Raw genomic sequence first — 19,059 nt, forward strand, 5'->3', positions numbered from 1 at the left:
ACACAATCCTAACCCCTACCCTAATGCAACCCTAATCCTAATTCTAACTGTAACCCTAATCCTAATCCTAACAGAACCCTAACCTAACACAACACTAACCCTAACAAAACCCTAACCCTAACACAACCCTAACCCTAACACAACCCTAACCCAACCCTAACCCTAACACAACCTTAAAGGGGTTGTCCACTACTTTTTATTATCCCCCTAATGTATTCCCCCGGGGCCCATAAGGGTTTTTGTAAATACCTTGCGTTGCAGTTACTGCCTGTGAGTGGCGCTATCGCTGGTTGCTCACAGGCATCACATGACCCTTGGCTGTAGCCGGCTCTGACATCCGCTGATCCGCTGATGTCATGTTAAGTTCCGGCTGCAGCCGGGGGTGACTTACTTCTGCGTTCCACGGTGGATGCTGGGCTATGGGTGGGGTTACCCAGCAGGTCACACCCGGCATCCACCGCGTGCTTTCCCTCTCCTCATTCATTGGGAAAGCGTGAGGTGGTTACTTGGTGTGATGTGCGGGGAAACCACGCCCACAACCCAGCATTCACTGCGGGGACCAAGTCACTGTTGTCACGCCTCACTTGACGTGACATCAGTGGCGGGTCACGAGATGCCTGTGAGTGGCCAGCGATAGCGCCGCTCAAAGGCAGTAACTACAATGCAAGGTAATTACAAAAATCCTTATGGGCCCCGGGGGAATACATTGGGGACATAATAAAAAGTAATGGACATCTTCTTTAACCGTAACACAACCCTTATCGTAACACAACCCTTATCCTAACCATAACTCTAATCCTAGAGTTTATTTTTTACTACATTCCTTGTGCGGTATAAGTGATTAGACGACTTTATTCTTCGAGTCGGTGCGATTACAGCGATACCAGATTCATATTGGTCTTTTATGTTTGGCAGCTGTAACACACTAAAAGACACTTTTTTTTTGCAAAGATTGGTTTTTACAATCATTTTTCCATAGTTCGGCAGACAGTCATGTAAGGGTTTGTTCTTTGCGGGACAAGTTGACGTTTTTATTGGTACATTTTTCGGGCACGTGACATTTTTTGATCGCTTTCTATTCCGATTTTTGGGCGGTAGAATAAACAAAAAACAACAATTTAGGAATTGTTTTTTTTTTAAATTTTTTATGGCGTTCCGGTGTGGTAAAATTGATAAGGCAACTTTATTCTTCGGGTCAATACGGTTACAGCAATACTACATTTATATAGTTTTTTTTATTTTTTGGCACTTTTACATAATAAAAACTATTTTATAGAAAACATTTTTTTTTGCATCGCTTTATTCTGAGAGCTATAACTTTTTTTTTTGGCTGATGGAGCTGTATCGTGGCTTGTTTTTTGTGGGACAAGATGATGATTTCAGCGCTACCATTTTTATTCACATTCGTTTTTTGATCACGTTTAATTCTATTTTTTGTTCGGCGGTATGATGATAAAGCATCGTTTTTTGCTTTTTTTTTTTATTTATTTTTTTACCGTATTTACTAAAGGGGTTAACTAGTGGGACAGTTTAATGGGTTATGATGTTCTGGACACGGCGATACCAAAGATGTGTACTTTTATTGTTTATTTTTATTTTTTTCATAATATTTATTGATGAGTACAGTATATGTACAGTGTATATATATATATTTTTTTGGATTATTTTTTCACTTTTTTTTTTTAAATATTTTTACCGGACTTTCATTTTTGGCAGGCTGATTGCTTGTATAGCATAGGGATGCAACAGCATCCCTGTGCTATGCAGACTCTCATCTCTGCACTGATACAAGTTATATCGATCATTCACTGCGCATGATCTAACTAATTTGCTGATGCCTGGTGACCCGGGGTCCTGATCATTGCCATTGTGACCTGATGTCATGACGACATCGGGTCACCATGGCAATGATCGGGACCCTGCGTTGACAGCGCGGGGTCTCTGATCCAAGGTAAGAAGGGCTTTCTTACCTCTGCCTGCTCTAGAAATGCTGCTATCGACTTGGATCGCAGCATTTCGGGGTTAATGTGCCTCTGTGCGGGCGCGATCTCCAAGGTGTAATAATACGTACCTGGTCATTAAGGCCCAGGTCACAGAAGTATTCTTACACCTCACATCAAAAAGGGGTTAATATTATCGTAGGTGTTTAGTATTGAGTAATTACTCATTCCTCTGTTCTAGTGGGCATGTTGACGATGTCAGTATTTTAACATTTTATTAAGAATTTTCTTTGGATTAATTTTATCCATATAACACAACATATTAATACTATATATTGACAAAACATGTTTATAGCTTATGTCGTTACACTGATTCAGGAAATTAGGAAAATGTATCCAATAACCTTTTGTGATACAAAGTTTTGTTTGTAATTGATATTCTGCTTATGCCACAAATAAACACAAACATGAAAACTTAACTTTTAAAGTTTTAACTACTTTCAAATTGAAACTTATACAGCACAAAACAAAGTGAGATTACATCTGGAAGCACTGTAGGAGGCTGATGAAGGAAATATAATAGGCACAGGATGAAGCAAAGTTATTTTGATGAAATGGTTGAAGACACAGTGTGATTGATTTTGGATTCATAGGATTCTATTTGCCATTTTCATGGCAAGTTTTGAGGGTGTTATGCGTGAGTATGAAACATGGTAGAAAATATTTTTAATTTGCTTTTGCAGTAAGTGAAGAAAATATAATAGGTGACATCAAGCACAAGGCAAGGAAATTAAACTATAAACTGTCAATCAAGCTAAAGAGGCTAGTACTGTGTGGAGAAACAACATTGATGCTCTGTTTTGTCACACATGTTTCAGTGACCTGTCAGTCAAAGTCAGGAGGCAGGTAGCGGGTGGGGAAAAAGGAGAGAAACAGGAGAGCTGTAAGTTCATTGCATGCACACTGCACTTGCAAGTAGTTAGCATACAATTTCAACTATGGATTTCTCTAAAACAGCAAAATGGATTAATTCAAGAAAAATAAGGATTTAATCAGCAATTACAGCAACTTTTGCTTTGGATATATAATCCTGATAACAGGTTCTCTTTATGCCGATAACTTGTACTTTTCAGTTTACATTTTTCCAATGTCTTGTAAAATAGGAAAACATTTCCAAGTGTAATAAAATAGTGAAAAAAATGCAATTTTGTATTTCGTAAAGCATTCTTTCTGCGGTAAAATGGTAATAATGACCCAGAAAAATGAATACAATACAGCACTACCAAAACTGCATATATTTTTATTTTCTTTCCAATAGTTTTTTATTAAAATTTTAGAAGGTTAACAAGGGAGAGAATGGGGAAGGTTGAGTCGAGTCGGGATGGGCTGGGAAAAACTTATTTAATAACAAGGAAGAAGGGAAGAGAAGGGTGCAGGGGGGGAAGAAAACTGGGGGAACTTAATTTGTAGCAGTATAATGAATATAAGTAGTACTACAATAAAGTGAAAACAAAATTAACTACATAACAATAACAGTCAAACATATAGTGGAGTAGGAGCTGGTTACCCACAAAAGTACCACCGAAATGGAAAATAGGCAAAGGACGCTCGGAAGAAAGCAACAATAACCTGTTTGGTTAAGAGAAATTAGCGATCCAACAATCCAATTTTTTGCAATATTTTTGATGGAAGTTGTTAATAAGAATCTGACTTCTAGAGAGCTTTGGAGAGAGATCTTCTCAATAATATCACAAAACTTAGGGGGTGATGTTTCGTTCCAAAGAAAAGCAATTGAATGTTTAACTACTAGGAGTAATCAGAATATTTTTGTTAAATAGTTTTGCGATCAGTAAAGAAACCTGATTCAATAGCATTTTAACCTTTGGACAGCTCCAAAAGATATGTAACAGAGTACCTGGTTGGCCGCAATTTCGTAAACATAAGGGAGAGCAGTCATTGTTAAAATGCGCGAGCCTGACAAGAGTGAAATACCATCTAGCTGTACCAAATTAAAATGTAAAATTTAAATTCGTGCACGTAAAAACTGTACTGATATATTGAGAATCAGGGCAGGTTTCTCTTTATTCCCTCATGTGGTCAGGGTTTTATAGATTGTTAATAGTCATACATGATAACAATATAATTGTCTCAGCTTATCTCTAAATATGTGTTGGCATTAGCATACATACATCTGATTGACTAAAGGTAATTCTGTCTTTACCCAGCTTTTAGGTCTAGGATGTCTGTACCTTTTAGTTTCCTTTCTTCATTATCTCTAAGTCTCTAGACAGAGACATTCCTGAAATCCTCTTATCTGAAAACACACATACTGGCTCAAACTCCATTTTAGAAAGCAAGGATTTACAATTACAACAATCAAAATGGAGTCAGGATAGATAAAATAACTCCTGCTCTCACAAATCACATGTCAAAATACACAATAGACTACCTCAAAAGGTGCAAGCTGAAGGTTTTGTAATGGCCCACACAGTCCCCTGATCTGAATATCATTCAAAATCTGTTGCTAGACCTCAAAATAGCAGTGCATCCAAGATGACCCAGGGATCTCACATATTTGGAAGAATTTTCCAAGGAAGAATGGATGAAAAACAAGAATTGAAAGGCTTTTGGCTAGCTACAAAAAGCGATTACAAGCTGTGATACTTTCAAAAGGGAGTGCTACTAGGTACTAACCATGGAGGGTGGCCAAACTATTGCATCTGCCCTTTTTCCTTTTTGTCATTTTTAAAATGTAAAAGATGAAAATAAATATATATACAATACAGACCAAAAGTTTGGACACACCTTCTCATTTAAAGATTTTTCTGTATTTTCATGACTATGAAAATTGTACATTCACACTGAAGGCATCAAAACTATGAATTAACACATGTGGAATTATATACTTAACAAAAAAGTGTGAAACAACTGAAAATATGTCTTATATTCTAGGTTCTTCAAAGTAGCCACCTTTTGCTTTGATGACTGCATTGCACACTCTTGGCATTCTCTTGATGAGCTTCAAGAGGTAGTCACCGGAAATGGTCTTCAAACAATCTTGAAGGAGTTCCCAGAGATGCTTAGCACTTGTTGGCCCTTTTGCCTTCACTCTGCGGTCCAGCTCACCCCAAACCATCTCGATTGGGTTCAGGTCTGGTGACTGTGGAGGCCAGGTCATCTGGCGTAGCACCCCATCACTCTTCCTCTTGGTCAAATAGCCCTTACACAGCCTGGAGGTGTGTTTGGGGTCATTGTCCTGTTGAAAAATAAATGATGGTCGAACTAAACGCAAACCGGATGGAATAGCATGCTGCTGCAAGATGCTGTGGTAGCCATGCTGGTTCAGTATGCCTTCAATTTTGAATAAATCCCCAACAGTGTCACCAGCAAGGCACCCCCACACCATCACACCTCCTCCTCCATGCTTCACGGTGGGAACCAGGCATATAGAGTCCATCCGTTCACCTTTTCTGCGTCGCACAAAGACACGGTGGTTGGAACCAAAGATCTCAAATTTGGACTCATCAGACCAAAGCACAGATTTCCACTGGTCTAATGTCCATTCCTTGTGTTCTTTAGCCCAAATAAGTCTCTTCTGCTTGTTGCCTGTCCTTAGCAGTGGTTTCCTAGCAGCTATTTTACCATGAAGGCCTGCTGCGCAAAGTCTCCTCTTAACAGTTGTTGTAGAGATGTGTCTGCTGCTAGAACTCTGTGTGGCATTGACCTGGTCTCTAATCTGAGCTGCTGTTAACCTGCGATTTCTGAGGCTGGTGACTCGGATACACTTATCCTCAGAAGCATAGGTGACTCTTGGTCTTCCTTTCCTTGGGCGGTCCTCATGTGAGCCAGTTTCTTTGTAGCGCTTGATAGTGTTTGCAGCTTCACTTGGGGACACATTCAAAGTTTGCCCAATTTTTCGGACTGACTGACCTTCATTTCTTAAAGTAATGATGGCCGCTCATTTTTCTTTACTTAGCTGCTTTTTTCTTGCCATAATACAAATTCTAACAGTCTATTCAGTAGGACTATCAGCTAACTTCTGCACAACACAACTGATGGTCCCAACTCCATTTATAAGGCAAGAAATCCCACTTATTAAACCTGACAGGGCACACCTGTGAAGTGAAAACCTTTTCCGGTGACTACCTCTTGAAGCTCATCAAGAGAATGCCAAGCGTGTGCAAAGCAATCCTCAAAGCAAAAGGTGGCTACTTTGAAGAACCTAGAATATAAGACATATTTTTAGTTGTTTCACACTTTTTTGTTAAGTATATAATTCCACATGTGTTAATTCATAGTTTTGATGGCTTCAGTGTGAATGTACAATTTTCATAGTCATGAAAATGCAGAAAAATCTTTAAATGAGAAGGTGTGTCCAAACTTTTGGTATGCACTATATATATATATATATATATATATAATTTTTGGGAGGGGAAGGAGGGTTGATTTTTATTATGGACTAGATTTATGTTGCAGGTTATATTGTGCATTATTTTAATGAATCTTTTTAACAGTTTTCTTTTAAGTATTTTGTAGCCAATAAAAATATACATTTAGTCACAATGCTTTGAATGCTTGCAACTTTCTATTTCTTAGGAGCAGCTATTTATTGTTACCATCCTCCTGCTGTTGATTCTGTTCTGTGAACATAATTGGAGTATCTGCATGATCCACTTTATCTAATAGTATGTTACTACTAGAAATGAGTGAATTTGGCGAGATTCAAATTCATCAAATCTTGTGGGTATTGTATTGTAAGTTTGTATTGTATATATTACAACATTGATAGTGGTCCAGAGAGTGTTAGGTTTTAGTTTTTGCATATTGAAATTATGTTTTTATTTATAACAATTTGGGGTGCATGTGACATTTTGATTGCTTTTTATTGCATTTGTTTGGGAAGTGTTGCGGTCAAAAAATTAGAATTATGGCACTCTAGTTTTATTTATTTTTTGCATATAGCATATGGTTTAAATAATTGTATATTTTGATAAATCAGACTTTTTTTTACATGATATAAAATATATTATTTAATTAAATTACTGTTTTTCTGAAGGTCAAGAGGGGGGGGGGTTATTTATTTTTTTTTAAACTTCTTTTTTTTTTTTTTGCAATTTTTACTTTATTTTTTAGTCCCCATAGGGAATTTGAACATGCAATTGTTTGATTAGTTATGCTATTTATTACAATGTCACAAAATTGCAGTCTATAGCAAAATCATGGTTCTCCTATGAAGCCTAGCCTGTGTCTGAGCTTCATAGGAAGACTAACATTGCAGATACAGGGGCCTTCAGCATTCATTGTTGACTCATTGACTATGTTGACTCATCACTGACACCTCTCCAGCAGAAATACCAGTGTCAGGCTATGTGCACACGATGCAGAAATGAAGCAGAAAATTTCTGCATCATTTCTGCATCTCCCTGGCAGAAAAAACGCATGCAGATTGTGCATGCGTTTTTCCTGCAGAATACATGCGGATCCACATGCAGATTCACATGCGTTTCCGCATGCAGATTGACAAGCGCTTTCCAGGCGATTTTAGCATCACCTGGAAAGTGCTTGACAACTAGGTCACCCTATATAAATCCATGCAAACAGCATGGATTTATATAGTGTGACCCGAGAGAGTGTATATACTTACCTCCGATGGCCCGCGCTGTCCTGCTCACTCCGTTCTCCCGGCTGCCGGCAACTTTGAATTGAAAGACCTGCCGACGTCAGCGTCACGTGACCCGTCACATGACTCTGACGTCACCGCAGGTCCTACAACTCACTGCAAGTGCCGGGAAGCAAGCAGGAGCGGTGCGCGGGCCGACAGATGGTAAGTATATATATATATATTTTTTATTTTATTCTTGTTTTTACAGCTTTTTTAATGGTACCTGGGTGTGGATGAGACTCTCCTCTCCTCCACACTCGGGTACCATCCGCACATTAGAACGCACCAATTACGCAAGTACAGATGCAGTCTTGCGGAATTGGCACGTTCTAATGCAAGTCAATGGCGGCGAAAACGCCGCGTTTCCGCAAAATTAAATGACATGCTGCGGATTTTTGAGCGCAGCGTTTACGCTGCGGAAAAATCCGCATCATGGGCACAGCACATGCGGATTTCCATTGGGGAACATTGCTTCCCTTCTACCATGCATTTTTCATGCGTTTCCGCGGCGTTTCCGCAACTGCAAAAACGCCGCGGAAACGCATGAAATACGCATCGTGTGAACTCAGCCTCAGTGACATGTCTTCTGCAGATGTGCCAGTGTCAGTGACATTTCTTTTGCCAAGCTGTCAGTTAACTCACCTCTTCCAGAAAGGTGTCAGTTCAACTCCAAAATTTAGCACCAGCACAGCAGAGGAAGGAGGCAGTGTGCCTCTGTGAATATGGATTAGTAGGTTTGCACATCAGGTGTCAGAGCAGAAAGAAGAAAGGGTAGGGACTTTACTTTGCTTATCAATGCTGGCTGGGTGCTTGGGCCCACAGGGGAATTCATTAGCTTCTCATTGGCCCTCCCTGGATGTGATATCCTGAGTGATGCAGCAAAAGGGGTTAAATATTTCTTTTTCTCGCTTTACTCAATCTGCAGCTATGTATTTGAAGAATTTCTGTATAATATGAATATTCTTCGATAAAGGGCCTTAGAGACTGTTTTGAGAGTCTTTTATGCAGTGTGAAGGCCATGTTTTAAATAGCTAATCATCTTACATCGTAGTCATGTAGCCATGTAGAAATTTCTAGAACTAAAAGGTCAAACGAGTATATAATAATTTTGTGTATGATTGTAATGCGTATAGTAAAATGTTTGGTATGATTGGATATATTTCTGTAACGGCCTTAAATGTTTTTTAGGTATAAAATAAACTAGTTCAATAGGTGGATCCCAGAGTCTGCTGAAATTTCATTACATCATTAAAGGGTTTTTCCACTTTTAGAAAAGTGTACCCCAAATGATCCCTGTAGTGTTAAAATAACAGACAGGACTCACTTTTTCCTGCCCCATCATGGGCTCTCCACCCCTACTCCAGGCTTTGTACAGCTGTGACGTCACATCAACAGCTCTAGTGATGTAGATGGAATAAGCCATTGAGTTTAGAGATTAACTGTAGCGGTGATGTGCTCTGTCGATGTGAGGTCACTGCTGACACCAAAACACACAGAGATTGGAACAATGGCTGGCAGCTGGCACAGGAGTAGGAGGATAAGTACTATTTGTCTTATGTTACACCACAGAAATCATTTAGGGTCCACTTTTCTAATAGTGGAAAACCCATTTAAAATTGAAACAACTTAACAATTAAGACACAGGCCATTCCAATTATTACAATGGAACATTGCTTATTAATCAGGGGTGTCAAACTGATTTTCACTGAGGGCCACATCAGCGTTATGGTTGCCCCTTGAAAAACTGTATAAATGTAATCCTTTGGTCATATTCTAATAAATAACAGATAACACAAGACAAAATGCAAGTGCAACCATTCAAATACATTAAGATGTATGGTAAAATTAAATTCATCAAAATTTCTTGATTGAAATACATTTTTTCAGATTTTTAATTTAGGTTTTAAAAATTTCTCACTGAAGGTCTGACCCCATTTTCCCGTGGTCAGTGTGTCTATGTCTGGTTTCAGATCTTGTGCTGAAGCAATGGGTAGTGCCTAGGTAGAGTTCTCAGAAGTATGCCTAGGTAGGGCTCTCAGAGCTTTGCCTGGGTAGGGCTTTCAGAGCTGTGCCTGGATAGGTTTTTCTGAGCTGTGCCTGGGTAGTATTCTCAGAGCTGTGCCTGGGTAGGGCTTTCAGGGCTGTGCCTTGAGTGGGGATTTCAGAGCTGTGCATGGGTAGGGCTCTCAGAGCTGTACCTGGGTAGGGCTCTCAGAGCTGTGCCTGGGTAGGGCTCTCAGAGCTGTGCCTGGGTAGGGCTCTCAGAGCTGTGCCTGGGTAGGGCTCTCAGAGCTGTGCCTGGGTAGGGCTCTCAGAGCTGTGCCTGGGTAGGGCTCTCAGAGCTGTGCCTGGGTAGGGCACTCAGAGCTGTGCCTGGGTAGGGCTCTCAGAGCTGTGCCTGGGTAGGGCTCTCAGAGCTGTGCCTGGGTAGGGCTCTCAGAGCTGTGCCTGGGTAGGGCTCTCAGAGCTGTGCCTGGGTAGCGCTCTCAGAGCTGTGCCTGGGTAGGGCTCTCAGAGCTGTGCCTGGGTAGGGCTCTCAGAGCTGTGCCTGGGTAGGGCTCTCAGAGCTGTGCCTGGGTAGGGCTCTCAGAGCTGTGCCTGGGTAGGGCTCTCAGAGCTGTGCCTGGGTAGGGCTCTCAGAGCTGTGCCTGGGTAGGGCTCTCAGAGCTGTGCCTGGGTAGGGCTCTCAGAGCTGTGCCTGGGTAGGGCTCTCAGAGCTGTGCCTGGGTAGGGCTCTCAGAGCTGTGCCTGGGTAGGGCTCTCAGAGCTGTGCCTGGGTAGGGCTCTCAGAGCTGTGCCTGGGTAGGGCTCTCAGAGCTGTGCCTGGGTAGGGCTCTCAGAGCTGTGCCTGGGTAGGGCTCTCAGAGCTGTGCCTGGGTAGGGCTCTCAGAGCTGTGCCTGGGTAGGGCTCTCAGAGCTGTGCCTGGGTAGAGCTCTCAGAGCTGTACCTGGGTAGGGCTCTCAGAGCTGTACCTGGGTAGGGCTCTCAGAGCTGTACCTGGGTAGGGCTCTCAGAGCTGTCCCTTGGGTAGGTGTCTCAGAGCTGTCCCTTGGTAGGACTTTCAGAGCTGTCCCTGGATAGGGCTCTCAGAACTGTGCTTGGGTAGGGCTCTCAGAAGTGTGACTGGGTAGGGCTCTCAGAAGTGTGACTGGGTAGGGCTCTCAGAGATGTAACTGGGTAGGGCTCTGAGAGCTGTGCCTTGGTAGGGCTCTCAGAGCTGTGCCTTGGTAGGACTCTCAGAGCTGTGCCTGGGTAGGGCTCTCAGAGCTGTTTCTGAGTAGGGCTTTCAAAACTGTGCCTTGTGTAGGTATTTCAGAAGGGTGCCTGGGTAGGGCTCTAAGAGCTGTGCCAGGCTAGGACTCTCAGAGCTGTGCCAGGGTAGGGTTCTCAGAGCTGTACCTGGGTGGGGCTGTCGAGAGCTGTGCCTGAGTAGGGTTCTCAGAGCTGTCTGTGCCTGGGTGGGGCTGTCAAAGCAGTGACTGTCGGCTTAAGAAAGGACGACACCAGCACAGGAGGTGGGGTTAATCTTGGATTCCAAGCACTGTCGCACACCTCCACAACTCTCTGTTCAGCAACTAACAGATGGTGAATGCAGAAGGACCGTCTGTACTTTCTTGTAAATTTCAAAGCTCAAGAGAGAAGAGTGACCAAAAAGGGGAGAACTCCATGATTAAATCCCTCTCCAGCAAGCCATAAAACTTAGCTTTTATTAGTGGGTTTAAAATACATATAGATGAGAGTAGAATAATGTCACTAATCTACCTTAAGTATATTGGTTGTAATGACCACTGCCTATATTAACGGATGATGACAGCCGGGGTGTCATCATAATCTGGCAGAAAAGGACATACAATTTAGAGCACCCCCAACATGTTTCACCACATATGCGGCTTCATCAGGGGATGGGACAATAGCATGAAAGAGAGAAGAGAATAAATAAATAAAAAAAATGGGAAAAAAGGGTGCTCATATGATCATGAGCACGGTAATGTAATATCAGCAGTATCCTTTCAATCTGAAGTGGAGTCACTTTCCCTTTATATCCAATTTACTTTATACAGTAAAGCAGTAGTTCCAAACCTGTCTTACCTTAACCCCCAAGCCTGTTTTCACCTTCATGACCAGGTCAAATTTAACAATTCTGACCAGTGTCAATTTATGTGGTAATAACTCTGGAATGCTTCAAACCACATTCAAAAAGCTCATTAATCCTTCAGATGCTTCACAGGAACTGACGAAATGTGTAAGGAAAAATTGACTTCATGGAACTAAAGCCACTTCTGAAGAAATGTGCACAATTGGACAGCAACATTTTTTTCTTATCTAAATGAAAAAGGAGAATCTAATTCCTACTGGACTCTGGATTACAAACCCAATTCTTCATACCTACAATACTCATTACGCACAAAACCTTTGTCACAGGACTTCTGAGAGACTAATGAACCACCTTTTGCATGTCTTCTACAACATCAAGAGTAAAATCCAAGGGCAATTTGAAATTCGGAGGAAAACACTTACAGAAAACACAGAGCAAAAATTACAGCAATACTACAACAAACTACGGACTTACCTTCTGATTCATAACAAGGAAAAGAAGCTACACAGATTGTGCCTATATTCAGGACGCTATACAAACATATACAAAACAAAGCCAAAACCTGACAACTTGGACAAACACTCCATTCCAGACACAGAAGCATCTAACTGTATCATCAATCTCTCAGATTATACACCCAACAAAGCGGTGCTGACCACGCTTTCTAGAGGACTCTCATTTTGTCCTACTAAGGCATTTGATAAAACTGAACTCTGCGGTGATATGGAAAATTATTTCAGGAGACTGTGCCTGAGGGAATACTTCAGTGCTACAGAAGATTCAGAACTGACCCGAACTGAAGGAAAAGGGATCTTGACAACCAAGAAGAGGTCAGATTGGACATCTCCACCTGGACGCAACCCTCATTTGGATACATATATAGACTCCTTCAGACATTTGATAAAATCCACCATCCTAGACACAAACAGGAGACAAGCATCCAACATCAGTGCCCAGGAGAGAAAGGCCATATATCTCTGTCTGAGGTGATTTAGTGAATCCTGCTTTGAGCAGGGGGTTGGACCAGATGATCCAGGAGGTCCCTTCCATTTCTACCATTCTTAGATTCTATGAAATAGAGACATCCATGTACCGGAAGACAATCGACTGTCACACATACTGTATCTTAAATGGGACAATTTCCATCCGAAACACATAAAAAACTCTATTGTCTACAGCCAAGCCATCAGATACAATCGGATATGTTCCAACCCTATGGATAGAGACAAACACCTTGATGGCCTCAGAAAGACCTTTTTGAATCAGGGCTACCATCCAAGAACAATTGAGAACCAGATTACAAGAGCAACCAGAATATCAAGGAATCATCTCCTACATTACAAAACCAACCAAGAAAGCAACCGGGTGCCTCTAATAGTCACCTACAACCCAAATCTGAGGTGCTAAGGAGAGCTGCACGGAAACTACAACCTTTACTACAAAAAGATGCCCGATTACAATCCATAGTTCCAGAACCCCAACTTTTGTGTTTCAGGCTGCCCCCGAATTTAAGAAGCATCATTGTCAGAAGCTCCCTGTCATTTTCACCAGCTACAGGTACCTTTCCTTGCAAGCAGAAAAAATATAAAACCTGTCCATTTATAATGACCACAGACAAGATAAAGATACCCAACTCACATCAGGAATACAAGATCCCAGGTACTTTCAGCTGTATCACATCTAATGTAGTGTACTTAATTATATGTACCAAATGTCCAGCTGGGTGTCTGTATGTAGGGGAGACGGGGCAAAAACTTAGGACAAGGATGAATTCTCACCGCCACACAATAAAAGAAGAAAAAATAGATCTACCTGTAGCCAAGCATTTTTGTTCCCCTGATCACAGCATCAAAAACATGAAATTACAGATATTAAAAGGTAACTTTAAATTTCAGAGAGAAAGGAGAGTCTCGGAATATAAACTAATGCTGACCTTTGACACCTTCAGAGTAGGAATGAATGTATCGCATGGATTTATGTCATTCTACATCAACTAAGGAATGTGCCCATCAGACTTTTGGGGTATTCACAACATTGCACCAAACAATAAAACTTTCACACTCCTTATCTATGAACTGCTAAAATATTTACAGCCAGAAGTGTTTATCTCTCACATAGTAATAGCTCTGCTTTTCATCACCTGTCTCATCTATTGCATTATTTCTGGGCCCTATTGTGTGTAAATAAGTGACTCTTCAGATTTTGGGTTATACTAGCCTGATGAAGAGACCCGAGTAGTTTCGAAAGCTTGCAATCTGTTACCATCTTTTCAGTTAGCCATTTAAAGCTATCAACCACTGAGGACTCGCAAATCTAAATATTTTTTTAAGGAAAAAATGAACATTTTACTTTTTTTCACAATTTTTTTTTTATTTTCACAAGGGTAACAGGAGAAAATGGACACAAAATGTGTTGTGCAATTTCTCTTGAGTACGCCGATACCCAGTATGTGGGGGGAAATCACTGTTTGGGCGCTCGGCAGGGCGCCGAAGGAAAGGACCACCATTTGACTTTTTAACACAAAATTGGCTGGAATCGAGAGCGGATGCCAAGTAGCGTTTGGAGGGTCCTGATGGGCAGTGAAAACCCCATAGAAATGACCCCATTTTTTATACTAGACCCCTCAAAGAATTTATCTAGACATGTGGTGAGCATTTTGAATCCACGGGTGCTTCAGAGAATTTTATAACGTTGATCTTTGAAAATCAACAAAATATTCTTCCCACAAAAATGTTGTTTTAGCCCCAAATTTTTTCATTTTCACCAACAAGAATCTGCATAACTAATTACATACTAAATAGCTGCTAGTCAAATTTATGTATAAGATAGCCAAGATGATTGTCTATAAAATGATGGTAGTCTCATGTTCGAAGCAGTAGTGGATGGTGAGATATGGAGCCTGAAAGATTTTTTTTTTTGCTTGTCACTGTATAACTGTCAGTGCTGCACTAACACATGCCTCTTAGACTCTGTGAATGGCCAAAGGGGCTTGTCATAGCCTGGCTGGTAGCCTGGCACAGCTTAGGTGCATGCAAAATCGCCATGACATACCCAGTATGAGTTCGGGAAGTTAATCCCTTCCATGACGTACTGGGTATGTCCAAAGTCGGAAAGGGGTTAAACAAATTAAAGGAAAAAGAAATCCAAACCTACAGGGCCCTGTGTGAAAAAGTGATTGCCTCTAAACCTAATAACCTGTTGAGTCACACTTGGCAGCAACAACTGCAATCATGCATTTGCAATAACTGGCAATGAGTCTTTTACAACGCTCTGGAGGAATTTTGGCTCTCACTGTGGTTTGCTGGAGTCCCAAAGCTTTAGAAATGGCTTTATAACCTTTTCCAGACTGATAGATCTCAATTATTTTTTTTCTCATTTGTTCCTGAATTTCTTTAGATTGCAGCATGATGTCTAGCTTTTGAGGATCTTTTTGTCTACTTCACTTTGTCGGGCAGGTCAATTTTAAGTGATTTCTTGATTAAGAACATGTGTGCCAGTAATCAGGCCTGTGTGTGGCTAGGGAAATGTAACTCAGTTTCCCAAAGATGTGATAAACCACAGTTAATTTATGTTTTAAGCAGGGGGCAATCACTTTTTCACACACGGCCCTGTAGGTTTGGATTTTTTTTTCCCTTAATAATAAAGACCTTCATTTAAAAACTACATTTTGTGTTTACTTGTGTTATCTTTGTCTAATATTTAAATTTGTTTTGCGATCTGAAACATGTAAGTGTGACAAACATGCAAAAGAAAAAGAAGTCAGGAAGGGGGCAAACGCTTTTTCACACCATTGTAAGTCTGAACTGAATATATGAGGCAATAGGCTGTGTTCGGGTATATAAAAGACGCTTATAGGATCATATGGCTGCACTGTGTCAAATGCTCAGCTCCTACAGGCTACTGTCTCCTCTCTGCAGCTCTCTTCTTGATATGAACATAAGGCAATATTCCAGTGTTATGTTGCCAACAGCATCACATGTGGAAGAGATAAAGCTAGCTCGCCAAGTGCAGAGAGCCTGGAATTTGCAGTCACCCCTTATGGGTTGTGGGCATCAGTTGTCTACCTCTATACTAGAAATAAGATGTGATGGCATGTGAGAATATGTAGCAAGTCACTATTAAGTCAGATTCACACATCCATGTTTCATAGGTCAAATTCTGTCTTTTTTTTTTTGCTGCATGAGGTGAAAACTAAAATGGGGTCCCATACATGCAAAAGAAAGTTTGATTCAGACCAGCAGCATGTTCACATCACTGGTCAGAAAAACTGACCAGAACATCCAAACTAGTGTGTACAGCTGCCAGCTAAGACAACAATTCTAAGAGAAAACATAACTGCACTCTGAAATGCTAAGAATAGTAAATTTAGAAAATTAGAAGTGCATTACTGCCATAGAAAATTGGTAAGCTCCACATTATGTACATGTGGAATATTGAAAAAATGGAATTGCAATATTGCTATAGAAAAATTACAGTAAAAAGAAGGTACTTTGTGCATAAATTGGCCAATTTATGTGAGTCAAATAGCCACCATCAAGGTGTACCTCATTGTTGGGTCCTTGTCCTGATAAGACAACTCTCGTGGACTAAAAAGCCTACAATTTATGGGGCATGATGGAACCAACTAATTAAAACCACCTAAGTCTGATGGGATTAGGAGAGGTGTCTTATCAGTACAGGGACCCAATAATGAGGTACACCTTGACGGTCGCTGTTGGACTCACATACATTGGCCAATTTATGCACAAAGTACCTTCTTTTTACTTTCATTTTTCTACATTTTTTTTTGCCTAAAATATAAAGTAAATGTGTCATCTTTAACTTTAGCCCTTTAAGAGATCATTTCATCTTCAACTTGCTTATCTGTTCACAATAACAGTAATTTTGACCAGCGGTGCCCAAACTTTTACATGCCACTGTATATCCGGGTAGCAAGTTCTGAAGCAACCAAGTATTGAGTGGCAGAAGTAATCCTCCATAGCAGGCAAGTTGGATGCTTACAGCAATCTATACTAGATAAGAAAATAGTATATCTATACTAGATAAGAAAGCTTGAGAGTAACCAGAGCCTAGAGTTAAGGGTCAAAGCAAAGACTGACCTGGCTAGGACAAGTTATCTTGTAAGGAGCAGTAAATAGTTCTGAGGGGTCGTAGCGACCCAGCTCAACCAATGCGGTCCTCACAAGAAGGGAAGACAAAAGCCCTCATAGTAACCTACTCTCAGTGTAACAAGTATCATGAGAAATGTGCCACAACATGTAACTGTCAAGGTTACACCTCTGATCTGTACAGAAGATGTATTCTTTACATGCCTACGATCAGATGTTACATTATGCTTTACCAGTTCATTTAGCAAAAAAAAGTTTACTTCCCTACTCCAGTCTCTCTCATTCATCTCTATTTCGTCGGGTCCTGGCCTGCCTTGTCACGCAGCAGTATGCGGTCTGCAACAACACACGCACCCAGTCAGACCCCTTTTTCTGTAGCATTCCAGGGCATGAAAGTGACCCTCGGCAGGGGTTTTTACCAGGTCGTTACACACACAAGGTGAAGCTAACAGCGCAATTATCAGTTGAGCTCTTCCTGTTCGCAACTGCCCATTCAGATCACTGGCTCAGACTCTACTATTGGCCAAAGTCAGTGTGCAGTGTGCAGCATTTCAGTCAGTTAAGAGAGCAGGCATTTTTCTGCCCCTTGCCTGGCTCCTCAAATTGCTGCTCATCTCACGTTATAGTTAGACCACAATGCATGGACTGTCTGCGGGTCTTCTGACTCATATTGAACAGCCTCATAAGCATGTATGTGTCTGCTGAGTTTGGGTCACGAGTAGTGATGAGCGAGCATGCTTGCTACCGCTCGGTGCTCGCCCGAGCATCTCACTGCTCGAGATGCTCGGCGCTCGCTGAGTATTTCCGGGATTGCTCGGCGGGAGCTCTGGTCCCCTCCCTGCATGTTTGACGCTCTTTAGAGCGCCAATCAACATGCAGGGATTGCCTGCCACTCACTGTAATGCCATAGCCATGTTGGTTGCGGCATTACAGTGATTGGCTGGCCGCACAGCGTCATCAGGTCTATATCAGACCTGGCGCCGCCATACTCATCACAGTCACTCCGGAATCAGACAGTGTAGGGAGAGGTGCTGCTGCGTCAGGGAGAGATTTGCTTGTGTATTAGGTAGTGTAGGGACAAAAACCGTACATTACACATATCCATCTTAAAAAACAGTCCTTTTGAGGACTAACTAATCCATTTGCAGAGATATCAGGCAGTCAGTGTATATAGGCAGGCAAGCTGGGTAGATAGCAGACTGCAGTGCATATAGCACAAGAGGCTCCATTCCAATTCTGCCTTCTGCTGCTGTTAGATATTTCCATACAAAGGCCCAGGTCTCAGGGGCCAGGAACACTTTTTTTTAAATCTTAATCCTCATTATTTGCTTAAAAAGCAATCCAGAGAACACCTTTTTTTTTGCGCCATTTGCTTGTTGGCACTGCAGAATACAGCCAGGTCCTTTCCATATTACAGCGCTAGAAATCCAGCTATTCAAAACTATGTTTTCTCCGTCAAACGGATCACATATACGTTGTCAGAAAATACTGCCATTTCTGGCCTCCATTAAAAATTTCTTTCAGTGTGTCAGTGAAGCAATTCACAGCAGTTTACTGTTCAAACTACTTACCTACAGGCCAGGTATTTAAAACTCTGTTTTCTACGTCACACGGATCACATATACGTTGTCAGTAAATACTGCCATTTCTGGCCTCCATTAAAAATTTCTTTGTGTGTCAGTGAAGCAATTCACAGCAGTTTTGCTGTTCAAACTACTTACCTACAGGCCAGGTATTTAAAACTCTGTTTTCTCCATCACACGGATCACTTATAAGTGCGCTCCAAACTCATTTGTAGTGAGCAGAGAAGATACTGTCCTCCATTTAAAATGGGCAAGGCACGTGGCAAGGGACCGGGAACTGGACGTGACGGTGATGGTGCATGCAGAGGCCGAGGACAAGGCCGTGGGAAAGTGTAATTGTGCCACAACAAACACCCACATCTTCTCGTCTGACCTTCCTGTCCCAATTCGTAGGGGACCGAAGCACACCACTATTGAACCCAGAGCAGTGTCAAAAAGTTGTAGGTTGGATAGCGGATAATGCTTCCAGTCACTTAGCCACCACCACCCTGTCTTCCACACTGTCAAGTCTCAGTAGCCGTGAGTCTGGACCGCATATTCCTCACCCTGATCCTCCTTCCTCCCACCATGCCGAGTGCCCAGAGACAAATGAATCCACACTTGGACACTCTGAAGAGCTGTTCACTTTTCCATTTATAGATTCGGGTGTAGCGATGCCCAAATATTTGA

Source organism: Phyllobates terribilis, unplaced genomic scaffold (assembly GCF_046119375.1).
Source record: "Phyllobates terribilis strain yellow unplaced genomic scaffold, ASM4611937v1 Scaffold_1__5_contigs__length_1240528914, whole genome shotgun sequence".
NCBI lineage: Eukaryota > Metazoa > Chordata > Amphibia > Anura > Dendrobatidae > Phyllobates > Phyllobates terribilis.